At 52.0% G+C, this 27,605-nt stretch overlaps 1 long non-coding RNA gene across 1 annotated transcript in view; it reads right to left on the bottom strand.

The window, feature by feature from the left end:
- Positions 1–737: 737 nt before the first annotated feature.
- LOC135314631 (uncharacterized) overlaps positions 738–27,605 on the bottom strand; it is a 53,503-nt gene continuing 26,635 nt past the window's right edge. Inside the window, exons 2-3 of the long non-coding RNA XR_010374123.1 lie at positions 1,567–1,703; positions 738–1,378 (exon numbers count right to left, since the gene is read on the bottom strand). This is a non-coding gene — a long non-coding RNA (uncharacterized LOC135314631). The remainder of the gene's footprint in view (positions 1,379–1,566; positions 1,704–27,605) is intronic.

Below are 27,605 nucleotides of genomic sequence, written 5' to 3'. Positions count from 1 at the left end.
CCAATTTCTCTGCTGCGAGGCAGTGCCCAGCCGGGGCACCGTGAGCGTAACGGCTCCTCCGTCTGCAGGAGGTGCCGGCGGCGGCTGCCTGGGTCTCGGCTGCTGTGCACCAAAGACAACCGCTCTCAGAGGAGCAGCTCCCACCCAGAAATACCCCCCGCGCGGCACCCACCCTCCATAGGATCGCCATAGTCCTGCCCTTGGCGGCCGCAGCCTCCGACAAGGTGGGTCAGGGCTGTGCCCGTCGGGAGCACAGGGGATGCTGCCGGGGGAGCTCCAACCCGAGCGTCGCCGCCCGGGAGGGCCCGTGGGGCAGGTATGCCCTGTAGCCTAGACACAAGTATTGCCCTGCACATCCCCTGGCACAGGGACAGTTACTTTTTTAGCTGCTTTTTATTTTCCCCATGGAGAACGGGGTAGCTGAGCGCTCAAGGCAAGTTGCTTTCCTCGCTGCTCAACTATTTCTACGCTAAATCACCTCTAGATCATCCATGAAAGGTGCATGAGTGAAATTGCGTGTGACCACCCTCACAGCTGGGGCAGGTCCTGAGGCAGGCTGGGAGGGCCAGGGGGGGCGCTGGGGCAGTGCGGGGGGGTCCGGCCCCACGGGACCCACCTCCTCATGCCCACAGACGCGGCCAGGCGCGGCGGCGCGTGAAGCCGGGGTGTCGCCTCCCAGCTGGCGAAGCTGCCGGGGACAAGCAACAGACACCTCCGAACATTTTGCTTTCTGAAAATGAGATTTAAAATACATTACCCAGCAACCATTCTGAATACGAGCATTTTAGTTTATAGGGATAATACTTATATCCTTACAAACGCTTGTACAGAGTATGAGTTTGCACTCATATGGCGCTCCCTCTCTCATAGAGCTGACCCTGCGCGGACAGCCTGTACGTAGAGATGTCTCTCCCAAGGAGGGATCGCTCACTGTCAAATGTGCGACAGTATCTGGTCCCTCACCCACCTCACCGTAACAGCCCAAATACTGTGATTTGCGTTAGTGGTGCTACGGTGACGAGACGGGGCAGTTTTATAAGCTACATCAACCAGAAACTAACACATACCCAAGCAGTAACGCACACACGCAACTGGCATAGCCTCTATTTTCTAAACAGAGCTTCATTTTTCATATGAGTTAGCAGACGTAATTTATGCTACCCCTCTCCTGCTGACTACCTGGGAAAGCAACGCCCTGCACGCGGCGGGCTGTAGGTGTTACCCGCCCCGGCGCGAGGGTCCGCTGGCCCGGCTCGCCCCCCGGCAGGATGCTCTCTTGGTCCCCCGGAGCATCCTCCCACCTCCAGCGCACGCCTCCGCTTCCCACGGCTGGATCCAAGAGGCTGAATTCCTCTGAGCCGGAATATACATTGCACCTCTAGAAAGCAACAAAATGAAGATGTTAATTATGAAGAGGGAAGCTGCCAGGATTATTAGAGACGTGTTGAGCAAATTAGAAGCTGTTATTCATGTGGAGAATAGTTTAGCATACGCTTGGAATTTTTTTTCATCTATTCAAACCCAAGACTAATGTATTGAACTGCTTCTTGTCCCCACGCTACCTACCTGTGGCAGGCATATCACAATGAATCCCCACGCTTCCAATTTATTTCTGTCTTCCAAAGGCACCTTTTTGGCATAGTAACGCACTGAAATGCTGCCAGTAATTCCCTCCGGTGTACGGTGATGACTGGGCTGTGGTTCTGAAAGAGAAAGTTCTACAGATGGGTCCTTCAGATCAAGTTAGCATCGCCTCGCTGCTAGCTGACTATGCCATATTGCGGCTTAATTAATAATAGCCTTTCTAGAATTTATTCATTAAAACAACAACAAAAAAATGCATAACGCAATGTGGCAGATCCTCGGCAATTCACACTAACCTCACAGGGTAGCAGGCACGTTCCTGCTACAGCAAGGGAGAATTTATACAACGCAAGTGGCGGGGTGGTTAGTTTAGAACTAAAAATGCAACCAGGATGTCTTTATCCTAACAATTCTTGCAGAGCTGTTTAGGCGGCTTTTGTGTGTGCCCGTGCAAGGGAAAGCACCCGTGGGCTCCTCGACTCTTTTCAGACTGCAAAGCGTTTTTGAGCTCTTACTGCTTTTCAGGCATTTGCGTAATTTCTCAAGCATTTAATTTCCAGTTCTTCTCTCCTGAAACAAGGATGTTGTAGCTGTCACAAATCTGTACGCGCACATCCTCATACAGTCGATTTGTATGTACAACCAAGCAACCGACCGTGTATGAGCTGCGTACGAGGAAGCGCACGTATAACGACAACATGCTCACGTTAGTTATATTAATGCCTGTTCATTGCCAGATGTGGTGGTCCAAATAATTTGCAGTGAAACTGCAAAATAATACGATTTTACTCTTCACGGTGCCTACAGTGGGTGAAGCGTGATGACGTTCAGATACACTGAATATCAAACATAGGTATCTTATTAGGTGAAAATAATTTGCTCCATGATGTGCTGGAGGAAGAGGCACTAGGAGAGAGATTAGGGACCCACTCAGGCAACAGACGTTTATAGGTCCAGAGAAGCTGGGACTCCATGAGCTCCCCGAGACCCAAGAATCTGGCTGGCACCTGCCTGTCAAAACCCAGATAAATATTACAGACCACGACCTTGGAAAAAGCGTTCCTGAAGCGAAGCTTTTAAAGACAGGAGATCAGCTCTGAAGCACAAAACGCCTGCAAGGCTGGCAATGTGTCACACACTCCTTACGTGATATTACCTTAACCCTCCGGCGGCAATCCAGTGCGTGTATGTTGAATACTAATATGATGCAATCATTAGACAGAGGCACAAAAATTTGCTTCCCCAAAACCCAAGCGAAGCTTGAAGCACGTCAACCAGAAATATCAAAGTCATGAATAAAACGAGGGGGGGAAAAAGAAGGTTATCTTGAGGTAATTGTAGGCTTTTAATGAAAGGAGTCACGCTAGACTCAAAGGCACGTCACATCACATAGATATGTAAATAATACTGACAGGTTAATGCTGAATCCATAAGAGAAATCAGGCCCGCTCGTTCAGAAGCTTTTAACGTGCCTTTAACGCTTTTAACATCACCTTTGGACGGAAGCAAAGCACGGACGGGCTGCAGCGAGCTGCAGGACTGACCTTGCAGGGCACCGCTGACCTTTATGGCATTTCACCTTTCTGCAGACGAGTCGCTGCTTCCCCCAGCAAAGAGCCTGAGCTGGAGCCAGCCGGAGCCTCCCACTAACTGCAGGCGGCAGCCGGACGAGCCCCGCAAACGCGGACTTGGTCGGCGGCACTGCGCTGCTCCTGCTACAGAGGTCGCAAGGGGAAATCTTAATCCTTGCCTGGCGTTTATGGAGGGTGCTTAATCCAAAGGAAATTGGGATATTTGTTTTATCGATGCCTGGGTTTCTTCGCTTAAATATATCCTAGGTGAGAAGTAACCGTGCTGAAAGTGCAAACGTGTTCCTGCGCAGCAGCCGCCGTCCTAACCCGGCGCACAACGGGACCTCTGGAGCAGATGAGCAGATAAAATAATTACACCCGACAGCTGACAAGAGGACTAAGACGGTGTCAGTCCCATAGAAGAATTTTGTGCTTTGAAAAACATATTTAACACTTAAGCTTAAAAACCCACATGCACGCTCAAAACCCCATACTGTTTGAACCATGTTTTGCTTCCCTCTCCTGCTCTCCCCGTTTTCCTGACGCTCTGTCCTCCCAGTTTCTAATGAGAATCTGTCCAAACCTGAGTTATAAATGCTGAATATGCACCCTTAGGGCTGCACCAAAATCAGAATTTTTTCATCAGGTACACCTCTCTTACTTGGCAGTCCAAGTATAAAAATAAAACATTTATTTTTCCAACTTTGACTGCACATTCTTGCTTTCTGCCTGCATTAATTCGGCAGCAAGGTTCTCGGAGACGAGCTCTGCCCTCGAGCTCTGGTGGTGGCTTTCCATCTAGTCCAACAACATACATCAAAATTTTATAAAAGCCATAAAATATGCTGCAGTCTAGTTTTATCTTCCCTCTTTGAACATGCAAATAATTTGACTCCATCTTATCCAAACACTCAATAACCGGTAATCGGGAAGAGCAGGATGACGTACTGGCTGCTGTTGGCAGAGGAAAGGGGAGAAGGGGCAGGGGGAGAGGGAAGATGCTGCTGCTTTTGTGGCCAAGGCACTTTGTGTGAACCGTGCTGCTGCTGGAGAAGCCTCGCTTCTTCTCAGCCTTTCATCACCGTGCGCCTCTAACCTCTTCCATTTCTGAGAAAAACTTTGTGAACGTGAGCTCCCGCTTGCCCCCGTGCTGCCGTTCCCAGCCCCCTGCCCTCGGCACCAGCATCCCCCCCCCTCCATTCGCTCCTTGACCGGTCTCTCCTCCCGAGGTCAAACCCCATCTCACAGCACTCGTCTTGCTCAAGGACTCGGAGCGACGATCCGGCCACAGGGACCATCGCGGACCAGAAACCGGCGGCGTGCGCTGTCGGAGCCGGCGGCCTCGGCTTCTGCCCGGCACCCGGGGACGCCCGGCCCGTGGTTCGCCCGCCGGCGCGAGCGCTGGTGGTCGCAGCCGTTGAGCGGGATGCTCGCCCCACCGAGAGCACCAGCACCGGCCCCAGCCTCTGCAGCCCGGCGTTGGAAGCGCCGGCGTAGCCGAGACACCCGAGAGGCTGGGGACACGCAGAGCTGCCCCGGCGAGGGCTCAGCCGTACCCCCCGTGTCTGCCCTCGGTCTGACCAGTGCACGGGCTGAGCACTGTCTCCAAAACCAGTAGGGAAGGCTGGAGCACGGGGCAGCCACAAGCAACGCCAGAGCGATGGGGATGTATTTCACTCAGTCTTGATTAACTGCGATAATCAATTAGCGAATAATAATTGCCTTGGCACCGGAGGAGGACTTTAACAAGGAATGGGACCGCCTGCAGCCTTCTGCTTGCCAGCTGCTGCCGGACGGAGCCTCCAGCCACCGGGGCCGCACGGGCGCCGCTGCGGCCGCAGGGCTGCTGCCACGCACCCTGGGGAACCGGCAGCGGGGCAGCCGGCGCCGACGCGGGCGCCCGCCTCCAGTGCACCAGCCCCCAGCCCGGCCTCCCTGGCAGGGGGTCCCGCCGCCCGCCGGAGCTGCCCGGCCCGCGCCTCCCCCGGCTGCGCTCCACGGGCAGCCCAGAGAGCCAGGCTCGGCCTAATCTGCACCCAGAGGGGCATCCAAGAGTTAATTAATGCTTTTATTCTGTTGTCCTCCCTGAGAATCAGGCAAGGGAAACAGAGGAAAGTATATGGCGAGGAGACAGACTAGCAGGCCAGAACGCAAGGAGCAGACCCAGGCGCTCCGTGGGCTTGTGTTTTCCGGAATTACTTTCACTGGCTTTAATTAAGCTCTCCCCAGACTCACCAGCTTGGAGAGATTAAAGCAAGAGTGATCACGCCAAAGAACTTGTGTACCATGTAGCTTTCCCTGTAAGCTTTTACAGTTCTGTAATTGAATTCCCACACAAATGCATCACAACCGCGCTACGTGAAGAGCCACGCTGACCTACTTTCCAGCCAATTTATATGTACTCCGTGGATGCTTTAAGTCACTTTCTAAATGGAGTATCTTTTTTTGTCTTAGACAAATATAACCTTTATTGGCAAAATCAGAAATCCCTCTTGTCCTGCAAAAGAGCCCTTCTACTGAGAAATACTGCACAAGGTTTACTTACGAGAAATTATCTTGCATTTCTGCGTACTCTTAGCCGTTTGTTATTACTGTGTGCGTAGCAGCTGGGTTTTTAACTGCAGCAGAGTCCAGCGGACAGGCTCCGAGAGCTGCGGGAGGCAGAGTCAGCGCGGTGCCCGCCTCTGACACCAGCTCCGCGCCGTGAGCGATGGCCAGCGGCTCCCACGCCCCAGCCCGGCGCGGCTCCTCGGGTGCCGGCAGCACGAGGGGTCACAGCCGAAAGGCTCCTCTGCACCTCCTTCCCACCCCAGTGCCAGCCACAGCCTCCTAAAAATGCATGCCTAGCCAGCCTTCAACTCTAAATCACCTGAGCTGGGAGAGCTGGGAGAGCTTTTCTACTAATATTTAGTGTTTTCTTTTCAGTCCTGAATGCTGGAGCTTTGGAATTGCTCCTGAACCCCAGCTTCTTCCTTTCCAGCGAAGGACGCAGCCCTTGTTAGCTGAAGGAGCAGACAACCCCCTTCCCTCCCCTGCTAAGTGCATTCTTTGCAAAACATCCATGAAGAGTACATGTACGAATGTCCTAATTTTGACGGTCTGACACACAGTATTTGCCTAATTTAACCCGGCAACGCTGTGTTTCCTCGTGGCCGTGGGGAAGGGCAGTAGCAGGCTGAAGGAAGGCCACGGCCACTCTGAGCAGGGGGAAGCAGTGGGGCAGGGTGCAACAAACAGGGCTAGGAAGAAAACCCTCCGGCAGATTTCCATACAGGAATGACACTACGATGGAACTTAAACTGCTCGCAAAATTGTACTGTTTTGGTTCAATTACCCGCAAAAAGAAACCTACCCAACACATCTAAGAGACAAGCTGACGGAAACGTACCTTCTGGGAAACAAAAACCTCCCAGATCAAATGCAGACTTTGAACGTGTGTTTTCCTGTTTCCACTTTTATGCCACCTTTATAGTTGTACAGTATTGGGTTTCGAGACCGGAGCTCGGTACCAGCGCACCCCGCCGGGCGCTGCCAACGCTCTCCCCCTGTTGCCACCTGCAAACGTGCAAAAAGAGGAGAGGGGATCGGTTCGTACCTCCCTTATTTGGGTGCCCCCCCCCCACTGCAGAGGCGCAGCCGGGTGGAGGCCGGGGCCCCGCGGGTGCCGCGGGACGGGGGGCGCGGGAGCCACGGCCGCACCGGCCTGCAGAGCCGCGCGGGGGGCGTTCGCGAAAAGCAGCGGGCCCATCTTGCAGCACCCCACAGGTCGCTGCCCGCTCTGTCGGTATCAAGTAAGAACTTCCTTTTATGCTTCAGCTGGAAAACCTGCCTACGGCCGCCAGAGCTCTCTGGCAGCGATTCGGTCAGGTGCGTTCCACCGCAAGTTAAATCCGCTCACACGCCAACCCTCCCCTCTCCGTCCCACCCCCTGCTTCAGCTTTAACGTAACATCATGACGTTGAAAAAGTTACAGACTGCTGGCTTTTTAATCTTCTGTCTTAAACAAATCAAAGCAAATCATAATTGTTATAGAAAAATAAAATATTGAAACACGGAATAATTTTGAAGACCCCCAAGAAACAAACTCCCTGTAAAAAACTCAGTGCCGAAACGCAATACGCTTAGCTCCTAAAAGGCTAAACTTGTGAACTAATTACCACGCGTCGATGGCCATTTCGGAGGCTTTTTGTTAGATGTGCACGTGGTTTCTTCCAGAACAACGCAACGGCTAAGCCAGGCGAGGAACCAGAGTCCTGCCGCACAGCCCTCGGTGGGTTTCATTTTTTGCTCCACTTCACAAGCAATAACTGTGGGATGATAAGGATTTGCAAAACAAACCGAAAGCTGCTCAGTGCTTGTGTTTGGAAGCTCAGAGCATGAAAATCCATTTCAGGGCCTATCTCCCCCCTCGCTGAGATAAACCCCTCCTGAGCATGCTGCAGAAATCTCCTACCGGAGACATAAACAACCCCAAAACTTGTTATTTTCTTGGCACAAGTAGCACTCAGAGCACAGGACCTGAGCACCCCGGCCATTCGCACTTTGAATTTGCAAGAATTCTGCTCCTCCGTGGCTGAAAGAGGTTGAAAATGGGTGTTGCCTTGCACGGAGGATAAAACCGAGCTGGTTTCATCGACCAGCCTTTCCCGGTGGGACGCCACCAAGGGACCCCACCTCCATCCTCTTCTTTTGCACCTCTTGGAAGGCAAATCATTTCCAGCGCACAGGGCGTGCGGAGGCTGGGGTGAGCACCGGGCTGGGCTGAGGGTCCCGCGGGAGCAGGGTGGGGACCGGACCCTTCACACCCCCCGCTCGGCTTCGGCGGGGGGCCCAGGGCAGAGCCCGGGGCCGGGGCTGCATCTGGGACCCCACACGGGCAGGACGGAGAGCTCGGCTTACCCTCAGCCCGGGTGCGACAACGCTGGCCTTAATGTCAGCCAAAATGAAAAATACTGTGTCACAAGTAGAAGTATTTTAGCAAAGCTATACCATTTTTCAGGGGCTGGGTTTTCCCTCGGGGCAGGAGAGCTCCCCACGGGAAGCAGAAACCCATCAGCGCCGCCTCTATCAGTGAGCAGATTTTTCACTGATCGATGTCGATGGGAAATTCACCAGCAGCAGCGTTTTTTAATATTCTGTTGAGCATTTTTTCTTTGGGAACATACGCTATGTCACAGATACATATGCTTTAAAAATAATTACTAATAATATTTTTCACTATTTTCCCGACACTTCATGGATGAGCAGAAGCACCGCACTCCTTCACTAGTAAGGCAAAACATTCTTCTGCACATCTAAAACTGCTCCAAATTGCGTCCTCCGTGACCCTGGAAAGACAGGCTCGGATGGGAGGCACCTTAGCATTAGCCACAGGCTGAGAAGCACCAGCAGCAACGATGCCCGAGATGAACCGTTTGCTTCCAGGGCTGGCTGAGCCGCGCAGTGCTCTCTCCCTCCCCAACTGCACACAGGACAAGCTTCATTTCCAATAGACACAGCCGCGCTGGGATTTATACCAGCAAAAACGTAGCACGCTTTCTTAGGGGATGCTTCACAGCAAACACTACTAAATTTCACCCCGATCAAACAGGACGTATCCCATGTACCCCAGACAGACTGCTCCCAGCTGCTCCGCTGCCCCACGCACTGGAAGAAAGAGAATGGAATGAGAAAATAGTAAATATCAGCCATTTTTTCCCAAATATAGATGCTGGTTTCCTGCGGAGCGGGTGCCCGGTGCACACAGACTGTGCCAGCCCCCACAGCCACTCCACTGCTGGCCTTCCCCCGCCCTCCTCCTCCTCCTCCGCCAGCGAGCGAGCCGCGGTGCAGCCTGCTGCCAGCCCCCCGAAGCCGGCACAAAGCCCGCCGCCAGCGGACAGCACTAACCTGCCACGCCGCCGCCCTCTCGGCACTAAAACGCGTTTTGATACGAAGCGGCAGGAGCAGCGGCGGGGGGGGGAGCTGAGCAGCTCCCGCGGTGGCCCCTGTCCCCTGAAACACTTCTGCCCTTTCAGAACAAAGTTTAGGTTTCTTCTCCCATTTCTTTTGAACTGATACGCAGCTACTCGCAAAGCCCCTGCAACAGGCATCCTGGAGAGGGGGGAGGCTGTGCCACCAGCCCTGCCACCGCATCATGCCATGGCATCGTGCTGCCAGCCCTGCCACCGCATCGTGCCACCGCATCGTGCCGCCAGCCCTGCCACGGCATCGTGCCGCCAGCCCTGCCATGGCATTGTGCCACCGCATCGTGCCGCCAGCCCTGCCACGGCATTGTGCCACCGCATCGTGCCGCCAGCCCTGCCACCGCATCGTGCCACCAGCCCTGCCACCGCATCGTGCCACCACATCGTGCCACCAGCCCTGCCGCTGCATTGCGCCACCGGCCCTGCCACGGCATCGTGCCACCAGCCCTGCCATGGCATCGTGCCACCAGCCCCGCCACAGCATCGTGCCGCCACATCGTGCCGCGCCGAGGCACCACACAGCTCTCGGGAGGCCTGCGGCGGGATTTCTGCAGGGTGGACACACACCCAGGAATAACACCCAGCACCCCACTGCCACCAAGCAAACGTCACTGCTCGGTGGCTGCACGTCTCGGGTGGATTTGAGCTCCCGGCAGCCCGGCGTGCCGGGGGCTGCTTTGTTTCATTCCGCCCCCGCCCAAGCCCAAACCCCCGCATCCATCACTTCACCCAGGGAGCGATCGAGCAGCACCTGCCCAGGCTGCTGCCGCCAGCTCAGACCGCAGTGCTCAGCAGGGCACCTACGCCTTTGCCTGCAGATGAGTTTAGACATGATTGGTACAGTCCTGGCCAGCAAAGCACTTAAGCGTCAGCCTTTACACTTAAGCGCCAGCCTTTACACTTAAGCGTCAGCCTTTACACTTAAGCGCCAGCCTTTACACTTAAGCGCCAGCCTTTACACTTAAGCGCCAGCCTTTACACTTAAGCGTCAGCCTTTACACTTAAGCATTTTGCTGAGCGATTGCTTTTCCGTCCAAGAGCAGGAAAGACATTCTGTTGTACAGATGGAGGAAGAGGGGTACAGCTGCCCTAGGGAAAGGGTCTCCGGCAGCAGCGATCTCTGCGGCTGTTGCCATTTCTGGCAGGCCGGGGTCACCTCCAGCACGGGCAGCGTGGGCACCCCCCCCCACGACAGCTCGCAGAGCCCACAGCTGGTGCCGGGGGCCCAGCAACGCCGCAGGTTTCAAGGCTGAAGCAAATTTAACAAATATTTGTAAAACGTCGCTATCGTCAACAAGACTTGCCAGCTAAGCGCGCCCTGGGGGAACGAGGCTGCTCCTGCCCGGGTGAGACACCGCACTCATGTAGACACCGAGCTCGTTGGAGCTCGCACCGCAGCAAACGGCTTTACTCCAGTGCGGCCGCCTAAAAGCGCAGTTGGATTTTATATTAATAAAAAGAAAAAGGAGACCGGACAAATACAACGGAGGCGAAATCCAATAAGAGGCAATAAATATGAAAGATTCATCTCGCTCTGCCAGTTTCAAGAGCTGAAAGCAGTCAGAGGCGGGTATTTGGGGGACCGTCAGGGGGATCTGCCTTGTTTCTCCTCCCTGCATCTGCCCCACGAGAGGACCGTGCACGTCCCAGAACGACTCAGCAGGGCAGCACGCAAGTCGCCTGCATCCCCGCGTACACGCACCTTCGCCAGGAGGAGAGGAGAATAAAGCCGTTTGCCCTGAGAAACTTCAACACAGAATTTTATTGTCAGACCAATAAAGCCCCAAAGGAGAAAGAAGCAATTTTGTTAACATAAAATCAGCTCTTTCAGTCAGTCTTTACACTTTTTTTAAAAAGCATATTGCTGTGTCTCTGCCCTGCCAATCCACAGCTCTCCCTCTATATTTCTAATGGGTCTAAACTAATTAAATTAATTTCCCAGAATAATAACCTCCCAGGGACATACAGCTAGATAATCCTTAACTCCTCATGAAGTTAGTTTCCTGTAGGGTCGGGGAGCAATTACAACTCATTAGTCATCTGTCGTACGAGGAAACGACAGGGTTTTATATTGATTGTGTTTCCAAGAGCACCATGACTGAAAGCAAAAGCGCGTGGGTGTCCCTGTTAACAAAAACTTTATGGGGAGATAGCATCACGGGAGATGCTTGATGTGCGAGAATATACGCAGCTCTTTAATCTTAATTTACGGAAGGCAATTCCTCCCTCCCAAGCAGGAGCGGCTGAACAGCCTGCGATGCAAAGGCAGGTGCCCCCAACCCCGCGGGTCAGGGGATGCCGCGGCCCTGGACCCTTGTGCCTCCCACACAGCCGCTGCTGCCAAAGCTCCCGCCCGCCCGGACTGCAGGAGCAGCGCCAAAACCAGGGATAACCGTCACCGTGAGGCCAGGTGAGCATCCCAGCACGTGGCGTCTAGGCAGAGCTTTGCGGGGGCAGAGAGACCGATGAGTTTCCTCGGGAAGCTCGACAAAAACCTCAGGAACTGTGAAAGCCCCGGCTGGCCATCCCCAGGAACAAACGCTGCCGGGGGGTCCCACCACTGGCTGGTCCGGCAAGTCACACGTCACGTAGTCACCCAGTGAGTCTACTTATTAATATTAGTACAGGTAAAACTGTTAATGGCATGTGGTATTATCACACTATGTGTATTATATACATGCATCCTAATACCGGCACAATATACACTACACAAAATTATACAGTGCTATGTTAAGTCTGGCAAGTCATTTTAGCCAGCTCCCTATATATGTCCCAATCTCTGCTTGCCGTAGAGCAGGGTGGAATAGCTTAAAAAAAATCCAAATTGGGCAGAAGTTAACTTTTTCTGGAATAGAGCTCAATGACAGGAACAGCAGAGGCTAAATGGTTTTCACTTCAGTGAAAGATATTGACTGTTTCCTGAAGCAGAAGTTCAAAATACCGATCCAGGTACCTGGAAAACAGTACGTACCCATAAAGCTTCAAACAGAGAGAGGTAACACCTAGGTTTTCTAAACAATGGTTATAATAGTATTATTTCAAATCGCGTGCCTTGTGCTCGGTGGATGCAGAATCGCACGTAAAATCGTTCAGGAGACTATCGACAGCAACAGCCAGTTAGACATTAGGCTACCAAAGCCAAGCTTCCTGCCGCACCTCCAGCTCAGGCAGGTGAAGGAAACACCCAACCTGTTTAACTGGGTGCACGGGCAGGTTTCCAGCTGAAAAATGTATTTGGAAAGACACTTGCTCAGGGCAGAGCCCCGAGGCTCGGGGACTGCAGCGCACACCGCCAGGAACCCCGCGGCGCCAGGGCGAACGAAGCACACTTGGGACACCCTACCCATCGGCCTTAACTTAGACAACTTGTTTTTCCTCTCTGATGTCCAGCTACCTTCAAACTTTACACCTGCAGACGTGATCGGAGCCTTTCATGTTCTGGTTCTTTTGAGCTCTATGTTGTATATATTATAGCGCAATAAATTTAACATTTCACATGCCAACAAATGGCTACAAAATTGGCCCCTTGTGAATAACAGCCCAGCAGCATTTACATGTAATTATTTTTCCCAGGAATTTAATTTGCTAGACATAAAAGTTATGCTGAATGAAAGAGCGCTGGATAATGATCTTTAAGCACAGGAAAGAGACAGCCGTTACTATAGGCACTGAAACACGTGCCGCTCTCCTCCAGCCATAAAGCAAATTCCCTGCGGCGAGGAGCATTTCTGCTGCAAATTTAGATAACGCTTTATGATGAACAGCACCACTTATTTTGCAAAGGCTGTAAGCACGTAAATCACCAGTCACCACGCTGCCAGCGGCACACGGTTATTTGAGTTGCCCCCGTATTAGCGCAAGCCTCTGCCCCCCTGCGCCGTGGAGGAAGAGGAGGAAGAGGAAGGTGCCGTGGCGGCAGAAGCCAGCGGCGCGCGCCAGAGTCGAGGGGCCACGCTAACGCCGCCGACAGCGACACGGTGACAGCAAAAGGAAGATTTTCGCCCGTTATTAGCACGAGCTGGTGTCCGGGGGGACGCTGCGGGTTCCACCAGGGAGACCCCTCCGGCTGCCTCCGGCGAGGGCGAGGGGCGGGCGTTGCTTTTGGCAACGCGCCTTTGCCGGCGCGCTTGCTTTTAAAAAAAGCCTTCTGGAGCACACGAGTGCTAGGTTGTGATCGACCGGTTTAAGAGTAGTGCGTTGTAAGCAGTTCTACCTACATAGTTCAGACTCAAGAGACTACCAAGGGGTTCCTGGCAACTGTGTTAGTCAAAATATAACTACTGTTAAATAGAGCTACTGTTAGGAAAGAAAAGATTGTCTTATCTTAGAAGACCAAAAAAAAAAAAAAAATTAAATGAAACAACGCAATACAAAATAAAAACCAAGGAGAACCTAACGCAAGGGATAGAGTGCTCATCCCATATCTGGGAAGAATATGGGATATTTGTTATATTTGTATAGATCTATAGAATACCTGTTTCACCAAACGTGAAATGGAGAGCTGGGCTCAGGACAAAACCAAAGAAATTGATAAAGTAAAAAAAAAAAAAAAACAAAAAAATGTTCTTCAGGTAGGAAAATCCTTCAGAACTTTTTAAATTATCAGTCAAGGTAAAAAGTTATTCTCCACCATTCACGTAACACTCGGACACATCCTTCCGCCCCAGAGCCCCCGCCACCCCATCGGGCTTCCCCGGCGACGCCAACTCCGAGCCTGGCGCAGCCGCGGCCCGGAGGAGGGTTCGCGGGCGCGTTGGGTTGTCCAAGCCCACGGGGACGCTGGGCTGAGCCCCGCGGAGGGTACCGCATCCCGGCCCCTCTTCGGCCACAGCCTTAGCCTTAGTCCCTAACTTACCGCTTACAGTTTCCAAGCACACGTAAAAACACTATTTTCCTCAGCATCCGTGCATGTTTAAGGACACATTCTGGCACGCTGAGGACTTGCACTGCAAGTAAACTGCTGAATTAAGACTCTTAAAACCAAATAACAGAGCTACAGGAAATCCCTAAATCACAGGAAATCAGCCAACAGGTTACACACAACGCCGCAGCCAAACGCCTGTTTCCCCCCCCCCGGGACCACACAATAATCTGAAACAGAACTTGCAGCAAGAGGCGGTCGCTTTTGGGCCTCACACTCAAAGCAGCGCTCGGATGCGGTGTCGTCTTTTACATTTACTCGCATTCTGCAGTTTCAAGAGGATTAAAATCTAAACGCATTGCAGGGATGTTGGACGTGGTGTCAGTACCACGTGCGAACCTGTGCCGGGGCAGAAACAGGCGCGCTACCAAGGGAAGAGTCAGCAAAAATCGGATACAGCATCTTGTCCCGCTTTTGACACTAAAAACAGTAAACTGAAGCTAGATTTGAGTGACAGTTTCCAAAATTTTAAGGCTAAATAGATTATTTATATCCCACACCTGTACTTAAAGCTGTGGCATAAATGCCTAGATCCTGAACCGCAGAGTACTGCACTGGCTCGTGCAGGGTGCCCAGTGGATAAGCGGGACTCGTTAACCTCCAGCCCATCCTTGCCACACTGGTAACCAGCTCTATTTAATAACAAACCGACACATTTTGAGTACCTGGGCTGCCCAGAGTTATTAGTTTTGGATGATAGTAAGCACTGACTGAATTTAAAGCAGATGGCATTTGAGAAATTTCATATCTTTTTCATCTTGATTTACTCCAGATAAAGTTCTTACATAACTTTGACATTTAGTGGCTTAATCAAGGGAGAAATTTCACATTCCTTATCCTGTGCTCTCTCTATTTTTTTTTTTCTTTAAGATTTAAAGTTAAATGTTGATCATGTCACTGTTGAAACAGATTAACTTCTGTAGTCATCAGGGAAAAGCAATCAATGAAGCGTAACGTGAGCTCCCCGATAACCATATTTCAGCGCAGGCCGAAGAAGGCAAACGCCTCCGGGAGGGGAGGCGGTGGGGGGCCGCGCTGTCGGCTGCTCCGCCCGACGCGTGCCCGCTGTCGCAGAGCCAAGGACAAGCCTGGAGAGGCTGGGGACCGGCAGGGAAAGTTATTTTAGGTAAGGAGTGGGAACCAAGTCGCTACCGTCTCTGGAACGCCTTTCGCCTCCTGGGACACCTGGGATTCGGGCAAACTGCCCGCCCTCTGCAAGGCTTTTTTCTGCGTTTGGACTGCTCACGGGTGGTGCTTGCTCAGTCTTGACTTTCATAGGCTATTTGGCCCGTTATTTACCTACCTCCTTGCTTCGGTACCTCCCCTAATCACCCACGTAAGAGTCCTGAGGGGCAGCTGGAGCAACAGCGCTCCAGAGCCAAACAGCAGCTCCTTGTGCTTGCTCTGGTCCAGAAATCACAGCGAACCAATCAGCCGGCAGTGCCATTCGTGTCCCTTCGTACAAAATAAAGGCCTACCGTGAGTCAGAGTACGAGGCAACGCAGTACGGTGTCCCTGTACAGCCTCTGGAGCAGCGTTTGCTCAGGACCACCTAACGCGTGGGCAGACGGCTCGGCACCCACTCGCAAACCACGGCCGCGGCCACACCGAGCTCAGGCCGATTTTTCTTTATGAGGCAAAACTATAAAAGAACTTATAAAATAGCTCAGGCTTAGAGGGAAGCAATGAAAGCGGTGTTTCTTGGGAAATTGTCAAAATCATGCGTGCAAGCCCACAGACCTCCGTGTCCATGGGAGCCCCACTGCTGGCCTAGAGCTGGGCCGCCAGAGCCCGGCCCCCAGCCCCTTCCCAGCCACCAGCCCGGTGGGACTTTGTGACAGGGTTAATACAGCCCTCGGTGCCATGATTTTTAGTAGCTAAAACACCCCCACCACAATCATCCCCGATTCTCCGTAATTTATTCTCTACCAACCCTGCACCTCTCCGGCTCTTTGCTTTAAACAGTACAAATGGCAGAACTCGGCGTCATTAGGGTCAGGATCTTACCCTTAATTGCTTAAAGTAGGAGGCTGATAGAATTAGGGTCTCCATAGGGTCAGCAGAGAGGCAGCAGATGCCTAATTTAGGTAATCTAAATCACCCTAAGTCGCGGAGCATGGACAGGAGAGCCAAGACAATTAGCATCCTAACTTGGTCACACCACCTAGCGTTAAGTAGCCACCGACGTTAACCTCATCAGCTTCCTACCACGGATTCCTCCAAGGTGTGGAATCTCTGCTTTGATTACCCAGTCTCTTCCCAGGAAAGACTTCCTCCTTTTGAAAGGAAAAAGTCAGCCAAGAGGAGAATATCTGAATAAAATCTTCTTGGATTTTGAACCAGGACACATTTCTATCCAGAATAAATTTTATTTAATGATCTTTCTAGTGAAATTAAGCTTAGTAAAGTGCCTCCTCTAAAAATAGGCAAAAGCTGTAGAAAGACAGAAGCAAAGGCAAATCATGGGATTATGCACAACGTGTAGAAATAGGACTCTGACAAGTATTTGGTCAGTGAGATCGTATTGAGTCTTGTGGGATCTTGAGCCTCCTGGCTTGATCAAAAAGACTAAATCCTGATGAAGCCAGTTATAAGGTCTCATAAATGAAAGCTTAATACTTAATACCGTGCTTCGTTTTGACATCTTTAGCTTGGAAATATTCCCACGTGCACTGCCTAGCCAGAGCCAACCACTTCGGAAAAGTTGTGAATCTCCATTAGACCTTTGTCAACAAATCTAGATGGAGAAGCCTCTCAAACCGTTAGAGGAAATGAAAGAAAAAAAATCTTTACGGCTATTTTAAGTACTTCTCTGCAGTAGGATAACTGACTGCTCTCCTCCTCTCTGCAGATTCACAACAGGTTGTTCATTATCTACTTGACGGTTTTTAACTGAAAAGAAACCTCTCTAAACAGTTTTTTCCCATAGTGTAGGTTGTGAATTCCACGTTACCTTGCTGACTTCCAATCGATAACATAAGTTGCACGGCGCAGTCTTGGCGAGGAAGCTGCAGGAAGGCAGCCCCACCGCGGCTGCCCGCGAGCCCGCCCGGGAACACAGGCACGTACCCTTTAAAGCAGGCGTTCAGAGAGCGTTCATCCTCAGAGAGCCGCGCCGCTGACAAGTTTCTGGAGATCCCAGATTTAAAAAATAACTTCAAAGTAGTTCAGAATTTCTGAACATCTGCAGAAGTTTTTTTTCCCATAAAACATTTTTCATTAAATAGCGTATTTCACATTTTTTACCCCTCCCCGTTGTTCAAAATAAAGAAGAAATGCGTGAGCTAATCTGCACGCCCGTGAGAAATGGAGGCTACGGGCATCGCTAGAACAACACCCCGCGCGCTGGCAGCCTGCGGCAACGCCGGCCCGGCGGAGAGGCGCCTCCGCCGCAGCCCCGGCCCCCGAACAAGCCCGCTCGCCCGCTTTTCCAAGCCACGTTACCAGTTCAGCAGAGGCCTCGCGCACGCTCTGCCTCTCCATTGCCTCGCCTCGGCAGAGCCGCTGCCGCAGCCGAGCGCGGCCCGCGAGGCTGAAACCCGGGGAGCCGGTGGTCTCCGAGGGGCGCCGGCGCACAGCAACGCGCGGAGGATGCTACGCCGCTCATCGCAGGCTTCGGGGGGGGCGTTGCGAATGTCCTCTGCCTCGACTCCGTTTTCTAGGTTCCAGTCCCACCGACCCCGCCTGGCCCCTGGAAGGGCACGATCCCACCTCTTCTGAGCACGCCTTTGTTTGGCCCAGCGTGGCTGTCCTGTTTTATCCTTTTATCCCGTAGAAGGAATGTTGGTAGGCTTTCCGAAACAGCCAGAAGCAGCCTGCTTCTCGAAGCGATGACAGGCATCCTACTGAAATCGGTAGAACAATTAACTGAAGTCAACACTGGCCGGGTTTGCGAATCCAGCCCCGGTGTCACTTTTCTGCAGGTGACAGGGATTTTGGAAATAAAACCCCTTTATCATAACCAAAGCGTTTTCAAATTTAAACATTGTAAAACTATTTAAATGTAGTTATGCTCATTTACACCAGGACATAGCTGATTATCCTAGACCACTAAAGCTCCAAATTAAATCTATTAATTAAGGATATTAATTCCATTCGACATCCTAGACTAGCAAATTAACATCCCTTACGGCATCCGGAAATTATCCGCCAAAAACACAAAAGAGGTCATAAAGCAAACTGACGTTGCCTCCCTACCTCCCCTGCTGGTTGCTTTTCCTCCCGACACACCGCCCACGCCGCTGCCCAGCGCCTGGAGGCTCAGGGCAGTCTCGGGGAGCAACCCTGCAACCCCCGCTGCCTCCTGCTCAAATCCTCCTCCCCGCGAGGCGCTGGGGCGAGAGGGGCATCGCGCGCCGCTCCTGCCTGAAGGCGCCGCTGCTCCTCTGGACCTGACGAGAACAACGTGAACGGCTGCAGGAGAAGGAGCCGCTGCTCCCGTTTGGCCCCGTCTAGAGGATTGCTTTTTGCGGCGCCGACCCGCAAGAGACACTTCTGCACTTTCAGTGCCCCCCACCCCAACAGCAGGGACCACCGCGCCGGGCGAGAGCGGCGTGCCCCGCGCCGGTCCCGCTCTGCTCCCGCTGGCACCCAGACACGCCAAGCCCTGCTCCCGCTAACGCTTTTTCAGCACTTTACTTCAATACCATAGGGAACACGCACGTGTATTGCGTCAGGATAGGAAAGAGGAGAGCCTCGTTTCACCATTTCGTAGGTATTCAGCAAAACGCCGGCTATATATGGTGTACGGCCCCAGGAGCCCTGCCTGGGACAGGGCCTGGGTCCCGCCGCAGCCCCGCCTCGGCCGCCCCTTCCCTCCCCTTCCCTTCCCGCCCGCGGTGCCAACCCGCGGCCACGAAGCACCGTGGAAGCAGCAAAAACGATATTTTAATTGCTATCCAACCATCTTTTTATTTCTCATGTATTATCCTGTGAATTCTGCGCAGTATATTACAAAAGATTACTGAGGCAATTAGATCTTACACAAATTATTCAGTGAACCATTTACCCAACTAATTTTAACCCCTTTTCCTTTTTTAATTACCCACTAACAGAACTTGATTGCTGCGAGTGCACGTGGGTAATTCTTTTTAGTGAACGTTTCATGACATTCCCTCTCAGGTGAACTGTTCACAGCCAATTCACCTTAACTGTGAATTATCTATGGCATGCGGCCACTCAAAATATCACCTCAGAGTATTTCTATTCCAGGACTGGAGGAGCGGAGCTTTTACGAGTAGGAGTAAAATAGCGATGATACAAAAGCATGGCAGCTGTGCTTCCAAGCATTTGGAAGAAAACATAATTCACACGGAAAAAAAAAACCCACATGCACACAAAAAAAAAAAAACAGAAAAGATTATATGCCGGTAAAACAAATTTACATTTTCAATTTGATCAAACCACTGAGAACACATTTCAACCAATATTCACCCACCTCTGGTGCTAAAGCTTTGCCCTCTCACGGCACGTTATACAGAATCGAAGTACATTTCTTCATGGAACGATTCTCTGCCCGAGTGCGACGGGGCTGGCGCGGCGCAGCTGCGGTGGGGGACGCGTGGTCACTGTTCGCTCTGCAGCAAGAGACGCTCGGTTTTGCCAACACGCGAAGCTCGACCTGCCCTTCGCAAGTGGCAGGTCGCTCACCGTCAACTCGGGAGCGCGGGGCCTCCCTAAAACGGTGCCAAAAATAGGACTTTCCTCTCCGATTGGCTGGCGTTGCCCGTCGTCTCATTACGGCAGGCGCAGCCCGGTTCCACGCGTGTGACATTGGCCAACAGGCCCCGGACTGCGCAAGGCTCAAGGTCCGCCCAAACGCTTCCGCGGCCGTTTGTTACGGCCTCCTGCAAGCGGGGCCTCGCCGCCGCTCTCAGCGCTCGCCGCTAGGATATATTGTATAGGCAGATGGAAACTACTTAGAAGAGAAAGTAGATTGATATTGAGGCAACAGGATGCTCTCATTATCCCAAGAAACACGAAGTGGGCGAGCTGAACGCGTTCTCTCCTCCCAGTGTTTGTGCTGCACCACCTACTGTCGCCGTGCTCCGCGTGTGAGCGGCGGAGGGGGCGCAGGGCACGGCTAACGGCCGCGGCGTGTTTGCTCCAGATGACCAGAAAATAAATAACTTGCCATTCGGGGCTCGACACACCAGGAGCGCCAGCAGCTGCTGCTTGCTGACGCTGGGCTGGCAGCCCCCGCCCGCCCCCCGCAGCACCCTCCCGCATCGCTCTCGTCCCGCTCCCCCGGGGACCCCCGCGGCAGCAGCACCTCCTCCCCTCCCGCGCGGGGCACCGGCACGTGCAACCAGCTGCGAGGCGGGAAGTCTTCTGTGTACGGATGGCGTCATTTTCCATCATTTCTGTTTGAAGTAACAGCAGTTATTTCCTAAATGGGTTTAGGGGAAAGAGAGGGACAAAGAGGGAACAAAGAAGAGGGAAGGCGGGAAGGCAGGCGGGAAGGCAGGCGGGAAGGCAGGCGGGAAGGCAGGAAGGCAGGAAGGCAGGAAGGCAGGCAGGCAGGAAGGCAGGAAGGAAGGCAGGAAGGAAGGAAGGCAGGAAGGAAGGCAGGAAGGAAGGCAGGAAGGAAGGAAGGAAGGCAGGAAGGAAGGAAGGAAGGCAGGAAGGAAGGAAGGAAGGAAGGAAGGAAGGAAGGAAGGAAGGAAGGAAGGAAGGAAGGAAGGAAGGAAGGAAGGAAGGAAGGAAGGAAGGAAGGAAGGAAGGAAGGAAGGAAGGAAGGAAGGCAGGAAGGAAGGAAGGAAGGCAGGAAGGAAGGAAGGAAGGAAGGAAGGAAGGAAGGAAGGAAGGAAGGAAGGAAGGAAGGAAGGCAGGAAGGAAGGCAGGAAGGAAGGAAGGAAGGCAGGAAGGAAGGAAGGAAGGCAGGAAGGAAGGAAGGAAGGCAGGAAGGAAGGAAGGAAGGAAGGAAGGAAGGAAGGAAGGAAGGAAGGAAGGAAGGAAGGAAGGAAGGAAGGAAGGAAGGAAGGAAGGAAGGAAGGAAGGAAGGAAGGAAGGAAGGAAGGAAGGAAGGAAGGAAGGAAGGAAGGAAGGAAGGAAGGAAGGAAGGAAGGAAGGAAGGAAGGAAGGAAGGAAGGAAGGAAGGAAGGAAGGAAGGAAGGAAGGAAGGAAGGAAGGAAGGAAGGAAGGAAGGGAAAGAAGGAAGGAAGGAAGGAAGGAAGGAAGGAAGGAAGGAAGGAAGGAAGGAAGGAAGGAAGGAAGGAAGGAAGGAAGGAAGGAAGGAAGGGAAAGAAGGAGGAAAGAGAAAGGAAGAAAGAAAGAAGGGGGAAAGAGAAAGAAAGAAAGAAAGAAAGAAGGGGGAAAGAGAGGAAAAAAGAAAGAGAAAAAGGAAAAACCAGAAAAAATAAAAGAGCAAAAAACGATATCTATGTTAGAAAGATCTTATCTTCCCTTGAGACACACTAGCAGCCATGCTTTGGGGCAGAGAATTGAAATATTAGCCTCCATGAAACTAGTTATGGGCTATTAGTGATTGGTTAATGGGCTAAATTAGTCTCCATGAAAAATTACCCCCATTTGAGTTTATCATAAGCCTTTTGCCACATAAGCATGCTTAAAGGAGATAGAGATCCACTAATTAATACTTGTTATTGTTGCCTCAGGGGGCGGTAATTTTGACTGAGCTCAGGCAGTTGGTTTTCCAATGTAATTACTCCCCACGGAGTACGTGGACATCCACGCCCAGGCGCTCCCAGAGGCACCCAAGTCTCCAGGTAGATTTTCTGCTGTCACCCAACAGTCGTTAATGGCCAGTTGGGGCCTTTTTAGGGCAGGATCTGCCGTTTTCCCCGCAGCCCCAGTGCCCGTCGTGCGCGGGCTCTCTGCCGCCCGCATCCCCCTCCCGAGCGGTTTGGCTCATCGGCTCCCACCCCGGCCTCTCATCGCCACGTGCCCCCTCCCCTGAGGCACAGGACGCGAGCGCACGGCCTCCCCCCTCCCCACCCTCGCCCTGCCACGGAAGCGCCCGGTGCCGAGCCAGCGCTTCCCCGTGGCTGCGGCTGACCCCGCCGCGCAGCCCCCACCTCCTCGGGGGTCTCGCCGTCTCCTTCGTGCAGCTCTGGGACAGGCACGGCTGTACCGACAGCCCGAGGGTACCCCTGTCCGTCACCGAAATTAACTGCATTTCCCTGGTGCTTGGGTGGTGACATTAAAAAAAAATAAATTAAAAAAATAAACGAAACGCCCACTGAAGACAACTATAACTGCCACCGGTTAAAGCCGCTGGGGAGGGAGTGAATCCTAAGGCTTGGCAATACAAGGCATCTCTAGACGTTCATGGATAATTTCAGGAAAAAAATATGAATATTAATACTCAGCGTTGAGATAAACAGCTATGCTACATTTAAAAGGATGCTCTATTTATTCTAGGGATTTTTTAATTAGAAAATCAATGAAGTGTTAATGATTTTAAGCATTACTTCAGCTCACTGGGAGTTCCAAAACAACTTTTTTTAGTCTATGGCATAAATTCATAAGTTCCTTAGTTTGACCAATTTGTCAAGACAATTTCCATTAGTAAACATGAATATTTAATGAAAGGGAAAACCGGCATGAGCAACTTCACTTATGCGACTAATGACTTACTGGAAAACAAGATACATTAATATGCCGCTTCTTTAAGTATTTGCAGAGCATAACAACCCAAACATTTCCGTAAATCCCTTACTTTACTCTGTCTTTATCTACGTATCCACCACTGCCATTGCAGACAGGTGTCAGCAAATCAGCTCAAAAAGAAACACTTCTCTGGTTTAAACACTAATCACTGCTCTTGTTTACGCCTCGTTTTCACAAGATGACCTAAAAGTAGCTTCACCTCTTTCACCGCTAAATCAGCTAATTTGTTTGCTTGTTTGTTTAAACACAAGTACAAAGGCCTTGTGACTATAAAGCACTTGTTGTTAACGTACATGGAAGGTGAGAAAACCACTGCAAGGCACTGAAAAAACAACTTAAGATCCAGGAGATGCTCCAGAAACTCTTAAACCACAACAGGCTAGTGCGAGCAGCTAGCAGACAGCCGGCTCTCTGCCGCCCAGCCATCCTTTGGTGCAACACGCCCCTATTCCCCTATGAAAACAACGTCAAAATCAGCTTCACTAAATACACCTAGGGGCGTTTTAGGGAAAAATACCAGCAGCAACCGAAACGTAGGCGCTGAAGCAAGACTGTCTAATGATGCAGCCACGAGGAGAGAAGCAGTGAACGGTGTTGGATCTCTACAGGTGTTGCTGTTTACTGTCAGCCGTGAGCTGAACCTAGACCACGCCAAAGATGCTTTGACTTTCCCCCTCACTCTTTCCTCCGACCGCCGGGTACCCGGGCGGACCACGCCGCCGCGCCTCAGCCTCTTAATGCCCCGGTAAATCCCACTTCTCTGCTTCTCTGCCCGCGCTTCCAAGCGGCAGAGATTTGTTCTCGCACCAAGTGTTAGAGCTGGTACGGAGGCTTCTGGCTCTGCACGACCTGCTGACACTCTGCCTCTCTTCAGAAAGGTCTGTGCCGTTTGGGTTCAGGGGTTTCTCGGTCCGAGATTGCAGCGCATGCCCTGGGAGAGCCAAGTCCAGCCATACCCATGGCATCAGTAAAAAGTCATCATTCTGATCTACACAATTCTATCTATTCGAGAAGGAAGGCAGCTTTTCCCCAGCAGCGGCTCTCTTCCCAACTGACCTCCCTTTGCCACGATCCTCTTGACAGGCGTTCACAATTACTAACGTGAAAAGCTGTTTCCTTTAGTCACTATCCCTGTAAAATACACTGACTCTCTTAATTACATGCTTAGTTTTTTTCCAAAGGCTCTACCCATGCATGTAAGCAATAATTCAAGCTCAGAGGCAAGGGACCATGTAATAGAGCAAGAACAGCACAGTCAGGTGGAAAATGAGCCACCCTGGAGCCCACAGGACCCACGGGAGGCTGGCGGGGGCCAGCAGCAGCGCCCCGCTGGCATCCCCCACGCACCCCAGTTTGCTGCACAGGGAGCTGTTTGCCACCCTGTCACTGGAGCCGCAGACCCACGTTTCAGAGGCCCCCCGCCAGCACGGTCACACACAGCTCGTGTTCTCACGTGGGTACAAGCCAGCGGGCTTGCCGCCAGGACCCAGGACCAGGGAATATAAATTCCTGCTGTCTTCATCCGTGATTCGCGGTACAGAGCATCCCCTTTCTGCAGGCGCAGGTCCCAGGGGCACGGGGACACAGCTGAAGCTCCCCAGTGGTCAGAGGCACCCAGGGCTCAGCACAGATTTGTGCCGGCGTGCACCGAGTCGGGGCAATGCTTAGTGTAGGAGACCGTGCCCAGCAGCGGACGTCATAAATATGGGCACAAAGGCTTACAAAATCAAGGGATTCCCAGTCACACCTGTGCTTTCACTGGACTCTTCCCCAGTGTTATCAGCAGCAAAGACAGTAGGACCGGGAGTAGCCAGCGGAGCGGGAACCCCACAGTCCCCAGGACACGCTAGAAAAATTACCAAAATACTACATTGTCTCAATTCTCCCTTCAAAATGCAGAAAAACAAACCCACTCTCTTCTTCCTCTTTACTTCAGTAAAGCGATATGCAAAGTGCAGAAAGCAAATAGCTGCGTAGTGCCGCCCTCCCGCCCCGTGAAGGGGTCCTCTCGCCCCGTGAAGGGGTCCTCTCGCCCCGTGAAGGGGTCCTCTCGCCCCGTGAAGGGGTCCTCGCCAGCAGCACCCCCACACCTGCCTGCTGGAAAGTAAAAAATGAACTCAGTGGGTTCTACAGCCCCTCCTGCTGAGTGCGTGTCCTTGGCTCCCCGAGGGGAGGTGAGCCTGGTAAAAGCCAAGCCACCCTCCCCACCAATATTTGGGAAAACCTGAGGACAACTGCTTTACCAGAAAGCCGAAGGTGATCTGAATGCTATCGACAAGAAAGGCTCCGATCGATCCACTTTATATCAGAAGAAAGAGACAACTGCTATTAGCTAGGGCTCACTGAAGATGAAACGCTTTCGTTTGTTTAAAAACATGCCTGACTGAACTGAAAATCTTAATAGATAATCTCTGTTGAGCATTTTTTGTGCAGTAATCCAAGAACATCAAAAGCATGCTAGCCAACCCAATTTTATGTTAATTTGATATGGATTTACTTATGGCAGTGTGTGTTTGAAATCTGCAACAAGACACCTTTATGCTCTTTCACCCCAAAGCATCCTTCTTCCATATTTCAAGGCAGATTAGTAAAAAAAAAAAAAAAAAAGTGAGCAAAACAAAACCAAACCAAGCAAGAAAAACTAAGAAGCTATTAAAAAATATCCAGTTGAAAAGCATAAAGTAAAAGAAAAGATGGCTTATTTTCCATATACTGCCCATGGTCTACCCAAGCCATTTACGAACTCTGGTGATACTACTTAATTATGACATCAGGAAACAGAAAATATATAAATCTTTTTCAATCTCTGTATAGGGACTGAAATACTGTCTTTGGAGCAAAACATTAGCAGGGACTGTCCCTGATGCCAGGGGCAGCGACAAACTAAAGAGCAAAGGAGAAGGTGACCTATGAAATATCAGCGCTACGGACTTTGATGGCCTTTCTGGAGAACTTCTGAAAGACGGCAGAGCCAGTTTGGGTGCTTTCCCAGCCTTTAAAGAGAACTTTGAGTCAAGAGAGGACTATGAGCTCGTAGGGCTGTGTCTCGGCCCTGCTACCTACCTCTGTGCCCGCGGTAACAAGAGCAGCCCTCGGTTTCCCTAACAGGGAGAGGCGCCTCCCCGCCATCAGCACCCGCCTCGTCCGGCCACAGACCCTGCCCGAAGCAGGGCAGAAGGGACGCCCCGAAAGCGTTCCTCGGTTACGTGCAGAAGAAGAAAGCAAAGAACTATCCTCCCCGTGTCGTTTCACTAAGACCCACAGCTATTACCTGTGTTGCCTAGAGACCCAGCGACCTTCCATAATATTTTCTTCCTTATCGCTCAACACTCGCCGTGGAAAGGGTTATACCCACATACTTCGCGCTAACGGGATCACCATAAACCTTTCACCCTCTGGAGGGCACAGGTAGGAGCAGGGAGAAAGCACATACAGACAGCCACATATTTACAGATCAAAAAAACCCCAAACTCTTCCTTCTGCTGCCAGCGCAACTTCAGTCTTGATGCTGTTCTCTTCTTACTGCTTGACCTGAGGATAGTTGGGAAGGGAGCGAGGGGAAAAACAGAAGCAGATTCCCTGGAGAACAGACTCACCTTGTCTGGTTGGTGATCACAAGTCCCCCAAATCATCAACCTTTTGAGAGAAATCTAGGTCAGTTTAGGATTGTCTTGGGGCGAGTGAGCCTGCCTGGGTACACGGCAGCCGACACGCTCCCCGCACAAGGGGGGCTTGCTGTCGGGCCTGGGCCCTCCAGAGAGCAATTTCAGCCCTCATCATAAACCCCCACCTAGAAGTCAATAAAAGCAAAACAAAAACCTTCTTGCAAGTCAATACTGTTCACTTCAGCGTGCCCAGAAAATCACTCAAGAAGGGCAGCCTCCCTGAATTTCACTTGTTTGTTGTGGGATTTTTTAATATTTTTTTTTTTTCTGCTGAGAAATCAATATAAAATAATCCACTGGGCAAGTCACCAAAACATGACACTCCTCGTCAGGTAGAATTTGATATTTTCAGCAGCTGGAAGATGCCTTCGTTCACGCCTGCAGCCCCTCCGTCGGCAGTCCGGCAGCGAGGAAGAGCTGTCGCCAGAAGGAGAAGTGGTGCATTGACTCCAGGCCTTGAGTAGCTATTTGCTGTTGGTTGATGCTAACGCGCTTACTGGGAGTTGTTTGGTGGCTTTACCAAACAGGAGGAAACCTGCAACGTCCAATTGTTCTTTTCGCGAGGTCGCCGCAGGTATTCCTTGCGCCCCTCAGGCACACAACACACCCCGCGGCCGCCGCCTTCACGTCCAGGTTTTGCGCCGGGGCGGTGGCGCGGGGACGACGGAGGGAGCGGGGCAGCGCCGGACCGACGCTCCGCAAGCGCCCGGAGCAGGGTGTCAAACGCTGCCCGTCGGATGGCACGTCCCACTCTTCCAGCTAGTGCTGTGCTTAGAGACCCCCCAGTACCCAAAAACAACACGGCACAAACCCAGACTCCCTATATTTTAGCCTGATTACCGGAAGTTTAAACAGTATTGGGTGGAAATATTACTTAACTGAACTTCAAATAAATTCCGCCCTTTTTTTTATTGACCCTTGTTACTGGGAACTAGGGATGCATTTTTGATCTTCAGCCTAGAGAGAAATCAGTTTAGCCCACGTTGAAAGAAAGCGGAGGGTAAAAATAATTTCAATTTCTTTGCCCTGGGCAGAAACTTCAGCGAGAGGTAACAGAAGCGCCGAGGGGAGGCAGGCAGCCCGTGGCACGGCTCCGCCTGCGACGCCGGAGGGGACCGGGCAGCCCGGGCCCCTCGGCCGGCGGAAACCTCCACCTCCCCGGCGCACCCCAGAGAAGCCCCACGGAGCCACCCCACGCCCTGGCCCTGCAGACCAACATCCCACTTCTAACAGCAGCTTTTTGCTCTCACAGCATTTCACCAAAGGG

The sequence above is a fragment of the Phalacrocorax carbo genome, chromosome 8 (assembly GCF_963921805.1).
Source record: "Phalacrocorax carbo chromosome 8, bPhaCar2.1, whole genome shotgun sequence".
Classification (NCBI taxonomy): Eukaryota; Metazoa; Chordata; class Aves; order Suliformes; family Phalacrocoracidae; genus Phalacrocorax; species Phalacrocorax carbo.
The sequence above is the reverse complement of the archived record's forward strand: the minus strand, read 5'-3'. Positions and strand labels throughout refer to the sequence as shown.